This window comes from Leucopleurus acutus (genome assembly GCF_964270905.1).
Source record: "Leucopleurus acutus genome assembly, chromosome: 5".
Taxonomy (NCBI): Eukaryota; Metazoa; Chordata; class Mammalia; order Artiodactyla; family Delphinidae; genus Leucopleurus; species Leucopleurus acutus.
This window is the reverse complement of record NC_139147.1, coordinates 87,036,282-87,043,280: the sequence shown is the minus strand read 5'-3', so window position 1 is coordinate 87,043,280 and position 6,999 is coordinate 87,036,282. Positions and strand designations below refer to the sequence as shown.

General features: G+C 39.9%; 1 pseudogene across 1 annotated transcript; it reads right to left on the bottom strand.

Moving 5' to 3' along the window:
- Positions 1-335: 335 nt before the first annotated feature.
- Positions 336-1,290, bottom strand: LOC309961775 (endothelial differentiation-related factor 1-like; annotated as a pseudogene). Its single transcript has 2 exons — positions 1,233-1,290; positions 336-1,104 (listed from the first exon to the last, which is right to left on the bottom strand). The product of its transcript is annotated as an endothelial differentiation-related factor 1-like (transcript).
- Between the last annotated feature and the right edge of the window lie 5,709 nt (positions 1,291-6,999).

The window sequence follows — 6,999 nt, the reverse complement described above, 5'->3', positions numbered from 1 at the left end:
TGGGTACCCAATTAATATTCAAAGACATTTCAAATATGCCAAGATTTGTCATGAATTATGCATTGTTTTAGATTTTTATAATCTCCTTACTTTGAAATATGTGCTATAAATTTTGCTCTTATTCCTCTAGTTTCTGATATAACATTTTTATTTGAATCATTTTTCTGTTCTAGCTTTTGTCTAAGGAGTAAACAAAGTATGATGATTTGCTCAAATTAGAATGAAGCTATTTATTTATTTATTTATAAGGGCAACAAATGTTTATTAGCTTCTCTACGAGCCAGGATGAAGATGCAGTTCCTCTCCCAGACGGTGGCTGCCCACCCTGTGCGAGGTGGTCCCCCTCCGAGCTCCCTGGAGCCACACCCATGACGGGGCAGACCCCGGGGGAGAGGAAGGCAGCGTTCTGCACCCCACGTGAAGGACGGGGACAGGGAGGAAAATAATCAGGAGAAGCAAACACCTTGCAAGGTTTTGTTTGTGAGTTTGACAGCAGGTACTGGTAAAGGGGGTTCCCGGGCAGGGCTACCGTCCTGTGTTCCGCGTGGCCGCGTGAAGAGACCCACGCTGGCGCTGGTGGTCAAGGGGAACCAGGCAGACAAGATCAGCCGGAATGCACTGATTTCAAGGCTTTGTGTTCATTTCGCCCTCGGCCCCTTCGCGATCGGCTTCCCAATGGCTTTCCCCCAGAGCTTAAGGCCGATGGCTCTCTCGATCTTGCCCAGAACCTGGTTCTTAGGAATGGCCCGGCCACCCTCATAGTCCGCGATGACCTGTGGCTTTTCGTTGATTTTCGTCGCCTGGCCCTTCTGCATCAGCCGTTTGCTCTGCCGGCCCTGCGGGATCACCTTGCCCACCTCCAGGGTCAGCCGGTCGTGGTGCAGCTCCTCAGTCTCCCGGTCCAGCTTGGCTGTGTTCTTGGTGATCGAATGCTGTTTGTTCTGGCCGGCGGCCCATTTCTTGGAAGTCTCCACATCCTCTCCTCGTCTCTGAGCTGCTAAGATGGCCTGCTTGGACTTGGCCTGGGCGGCCGTGGGGCCCTTTTTGCGCAGCACCGTCGCGTGTCCCAGTCACTCTCAGCCACGGCGGGGCAGGCGGGGCAGACTGGGCAGGTGGTCCGTCAGGCGGCTCTTGGGCAGCTGCTGGAGACCCGGCGACACTACGTCCCCTCGTCGCTCGGCCGCTTCCTAGAATGAAGCTTTTTTAAAATTTCAGAATGCCTTAGGTCGCACAAAGTTGTTCTTGTCGTTTTTCTTTATGTGCATAGGTGCCGGTATTGTGTAATGGCATTTTATTTTTTGTGCACAGGATTGTCAAGGGTTTGATCAAATGTATTAAATTTCACATTATTGGACTCCTTTGGTCAGAAAAACAATAGTCTCCATGCCAATATCCAAGCTGACCCAAGCTGATCCTTTAAAAATATTGCATATTATTGCATTTTTGTCCCAACAGCCATCAAATAATGGTAAGGCTTTCTTTTTTTTTTTTCATGTTATTTTGAAGACATCTGCACCTGGAACTCTAGGTAATGTATTTGTGCAAGATATCCCAATAAAAAAGGGGGCAAGGACAATGTCAGATAGAGTGGGAAGAGTATTTTCCGATTTATTATTAATATGATTATTAGCTTCTCATTTAAAAAACACTGCCTTAATAATATTTGCTGCCATGCTACCATTCAAAGAAACACTTGCAGCATCCACATTTTGGCAAGAGAATATGAAAAAATCATCTGTCTGGGAAACTATTTAAACAGTATCTCCCATAAGATAATTTTTAACTTTTTGTTCTATTTAATCAACGCTGAAATAGATGAACCTCTATTTCATTTTCTCATTTTTGGACTCATTAATAGATCAAAGAAATTAGAGATGGTTTGATTAAACCATTATTCTGCCTGAAAAAGATAATATCTCTGGTGAATTTTAAAAAATCATTAGAATTTGGCAAACTGGATTTTAAAAAATTATAGGCTTTTGTATATAGAAAAAATCCAATTAATTTGATCACAGAGTAATTGTGAGAGATACATTATGCAGATATATTTTTGTAAGATAATTTTTTGTTTTGCTTATATGAATGTTTCGCTTAAACTGATTGTCTATCCTTAAGTCACCTCTGTTTCACCCTTTCTGTTGCTTTCCGATAGTATATGACCATTTATCTAAAACTTAAACTGCTTAAAGGCAGAAAGCCATAGTAAAACCACAGACAAAATTTATCTCTTCTAGTTCCTAAATGTCATCCAAATCGTACAGGTATACATTTCCAGTTAACAGGTGAAGGAGTATTCTTCAGATTCTGCTCTCCACATCTCCATTCTAGTAGATCCTTTGTCAAAATCCATTTCCCCTGTCACGCTTTGCCTCGTTACTCTTGGCTTCCACTCTGCCCCATTTTGATCTTTTCTCATCTTTACAGATAAAGACTCCCAGACTTAAAGAGGTTTAAATAACTTGCCCAAAGTCACAATACTAGTAAATGTTGACACCAATCTGTCTGACACCTAAACTCTTATTCTTTCTACTATTTCAAAAACTACTCCAGAAAGAGGGATTCCACGTACATTTGTGTGTTGACTATGAAAAGTAAATATGTTAGAACAATGCTTCTCAAACTTTAATGTACATACAAATAAACTAGAGATCTTGTTAAAATGCATATTCTGATTCAGGAGGTCTGGGGTAGGGCCTGACCTTCTGTATTTCTCACTAGCTCCAAGGGGATGCTGAGACTGCCACATTTTCAGTAGGAAGGGCTTGTAAGACCTAGCAGAAGTTGGATGTTGTTAATAAAGCTACTATTGGATTTTGTTCACTACTTTTCTTACAAACACTCCACAGTTTTTAGTGTATATTATCTTACTCATTCTTAATTTTTTTTTTTTTTTTTTTTTTTTGCCATATGCGGGCCTCTCACTGTTGTGGCCTCTCCCGTTGCGGAGCACAGGCTCCGGATGCGCAGGTTCAGCGGCCATGGCTCATGGGCCCAGCCACTCCGTGGTATGTGGGATCTTCCCGGACCGGGGCACGAGCCCATGTCCCCTGCATCAGCAGGTGGACTCTCAACCACTATGCCACCAGGGAAGCCCCTTAAATATTTTTAAGTGATGATCACAAGTCAAATATTTTGAATTTATTGTTATAATAAAATAAATTCAAATAAATTAATAATCAGGATCATTAGCTCATCTGTCAGTTCCTCATGTCCTTTTTCTTTTGCAGTGGAACTGGTGAAGCCATCATGAATAAAATAAATGAATTGAATATGATCTACTCCATTCTCTTGAGGCCATTTTCTCAAGAGAGACAATGGGGATCATGTGGACAATTTTGAACATGTGCTGTCTCCTGCCCCTTCCAACATTTTTATCAAGGTGAAAACAGGTACAAGGAATGTGACAAACAGCCTTAAAGGAGATGCAAATCACCACGGGGTGGACGGAAGAACAGATATGACAATAGGGAAAGGGGTGTTCTCAAAGAAGCACAGGGATTGGGGCAAAGCTTCAAGAACCAGACAAACCTAAGTTGGAACCATGGCTTGCCTCCTACTGAGCATATGACTTTGGGCAAGTCATTTATCCTTGCTAAGCTTAGTTTTCTGATTGGCAAACATCTACCTTGCAATGTTATTGTTATAACAGAATGATGGATATAAAAGAACCTGACACATATTAGGCAAGACGCAAATTGATATCCTTTTCATATTTGCATGAAGTTGAGCTGCTAAGTGTAGATTTTAGGCATACAGGCTTGAGGGGGTCTTCCCACCTTTTTCCTTCTTGTCCCTTCTCTGGAGTTTCTGTTCAGTTGTCCTCAGCACCAAACAGTATCAGAGAATGAGGTCTAGCGGAATTAATCCAATCCCAGACAAGGCACTCTCGGTGATATCTGGGTCACTCAACATCTCACTTATGTTTGCACATACATTATAATACTATGGGTCATAAATATTTTACCAATTAATGCAGTTGGGACTAGGCCCATCCCTACAGTCATTAAATCAAGCCTGCTTGGTTTGGTCAGAAAGCATTACTTGACATACTTGTGCAGAATAAATCTTGCATGTGTTTTTGATGCAGAGAGAATCCAGAAAGTTTAAATAATGAGTAATTAAGAGTCTGAAAATAATGAATTCCACCATTTTTAAAGCAGATCCTTCGGTGAATTTCTGTTAGCATTTGACATTAAGATCTTTAGTCCTACTTAGCACAAACCACGTTTCTCAGCACCAGCTTCCTCTCCCAAATCTACGATAACTAAAGGTAGTCCTTTAGAGCTATTCTGGACACCATTTTAACTGATTAGTAATGAGGCATGAAGAGCAGGGTGGAAGTAGCAAGTTAGGTCTAGGAGTCATCCGTATGCTCACCAAAACAGCAAAGTGATTTGAATTTTCCTATCTGGATTTTATTTCAGGAGACGATGGGAATGTTTTTTAGCCTCTGGATTAATGGGTTTGGGGTGGAATAACCTTTCTGGGAAGATATATTCATCTCTGTAGTTAAGATGGCACTACGGTCCGTTTTAGAGCTTACTGTCTGTGGATAAAGCAGGTGCTTCTGGGTGTCCAATAGCTGAGAAAATACAATATCACTAAACAGATTTCCTACTTCTAATTCATTGATTTCTCCACTTCCTTTATAGCCATTATTCTCTACCTTCCTTCACTTCCATGGTTATCTAGCTTGGATTCTGCAGTCAAATATCACAATTAGTCCCTCACCCTAACCTCTGCAACACATCTCCCTGAAAAAACCCCATCCTGAATAAACCCATCACTCATCTTTGCTGAGTCTTCACCAGAGCAACTAAGTAGATGGCAGAGAAAAACTACACCACCAGGCAGACTTATATTGTTCGTTTGCCTCACCTGAGTCCTTGACACTGCCCAGAAATCTATTCTTCCAATAAACTTGATCTTCCATCCACAGTAACTACCAGTTCATACCTTCTCTATTCTTCTCTGACCTCCCATCCCCTCCTCTCATCATTGCCATTTTTTGCTAATGACATAGCATAAGACATGCTAGAGAAAATAGAAGTTATTGGTTATTCTGGATCTGTCTGTGAGGCTGTTCCTGAATGAAACTGACATTTGAGTTGGTAGACAGAGTAAAGCAGATTGCCTTCTGCAATGTGGGTTGGCATCATTCAATCCATTGAGGGCCTGAACAGAGAACAAAAGGTGAAGTAATAGTATTTGCTCTCTGATTGATAGAGTTGGGACATTATTCTTCTCCTGCCTTCAGACTTGGACATGGGCTGGAACTTATACCATTATCTCCACTTGGTCTCCAGCCAATTCCTTACAATAAATCTCTATCTATCTATCTATCCTGTTATCATATATTATGTAAATATTTTACAAATAAAATATTGGTTCTGTTTTTCTGGAGAACCCAAAATAATACAAGCACCTAGCAGATATTCATGGACTCAGAGATAAAAGGGAACTTAGAAACTATTTTACCTCTCAAACCAGTTCTTGCAATATGATAGCCATCTGAGTGAGTTCTTACAATTTGAGACAGATTGTATAAAGTCAGTGTTTGACACTGCAACAAAGGTTCTTGGGAATTTTGTGTGTAATGTTTCATATATGCATTTACATATATGTATCTGTACATTTCTCCATAGAGAAGCTGCTAGGCTTTCATCAGTTTCTTTTTTTTTTTTTTTTTTTGCGCATCAGTTTCTTTTTAAAAACTTTTTATTATGAAAAATTTTAAACATATACAAATGTGGAGAGAATAGTATTATAAACCTTCATGTATTCATCACCCAGATTCAACAATATTAACTGATGACCGATACTACTTCATCCTCACCCCCTCCCACTATTTTGAAACAAGTCCCAGACATCATGTGATTTTATGAATAAATGCCAAACAGTTAATTTACAAATACATTTTTAGGACATAATCCTCTACTGATTTGAAGATTGCCTGTATTTACACCTTGAGTTGAATAATGTATTTATTAATTTTCTATTCTCTTTTCCTTATGGACATTCTTCCATGTATGGGAAAGAAAAAATCTCTCTGCCAACTACTTAACCATATTTTTCTATTTATGTAGACTATTTTGAGTAGAGAGTCAAATTTTGGTTCTGTTACTAAGTATGTGACTTTGGGCAAGATTTTAGCTGTCTCTTTTGCATCTGTAAAATGCAAAAATGCTTGAGGATTGTGCCTGTGACATGGCACTCATAATGTTGGCTATTATTATTATTTACTATGACAACTAGAGCTAGAATATGCAGGTGAAAGTGATGGCATCTGTAGAGCTAGAAAATGCAGGTGAAAGTGATGGCATCTGTAATTCTTGTAGTGACTCTAAGAGTCAAGTATATAGCAGATGCTCAGAAAATGCCACCAAGAAGCAAATAATTCACCTTTTCCTCTTTTCATCTTAGAGAATGCCAAGTGTCCTTGTGTGCCCTTATAATAGCTTTCTCCCATGCCAAGGGGATAACAGGGCAGACTGATCCCCTCTAATGGCACACAGAGTCTCACATGTCTGGTGATAAATAATGAAGCAAGATAACGGATTCTGCCTGTAGTCAATTATCTCAGGTCCCTGTTTCTTAGTCTTCCAATGGGCCCTCAGTAGGGACTTATGTAGCCACAGAAACAAGAGCAAAATTGAGAAATAAAGAAAAAACAATTCCATCTGTCAAACTGATGATGGATGCTATCCAAACCTGTGAACAAAACCTTAAGTGCTAATTCTATGCACTGCTGATGCCTTTAATTATGTGAGTTTGACAGATGGAAAGATCATTATGCAGTTTTTATTTAAGAAGCTCTTGCAACTGTAGTTTTTGTGCCAAGGGTAATCAGTCACATTAAAGAATTTGCCAGAAAGTAAACTCTACCTTATTTATAGCTTACTAGGTCCTAATTATGCTTCATAAATGGACAGTCATATAATAAGGCAAACACAAAATATACAGGACTGCAAATTACTACACAGCAGTTACATGTCAGAA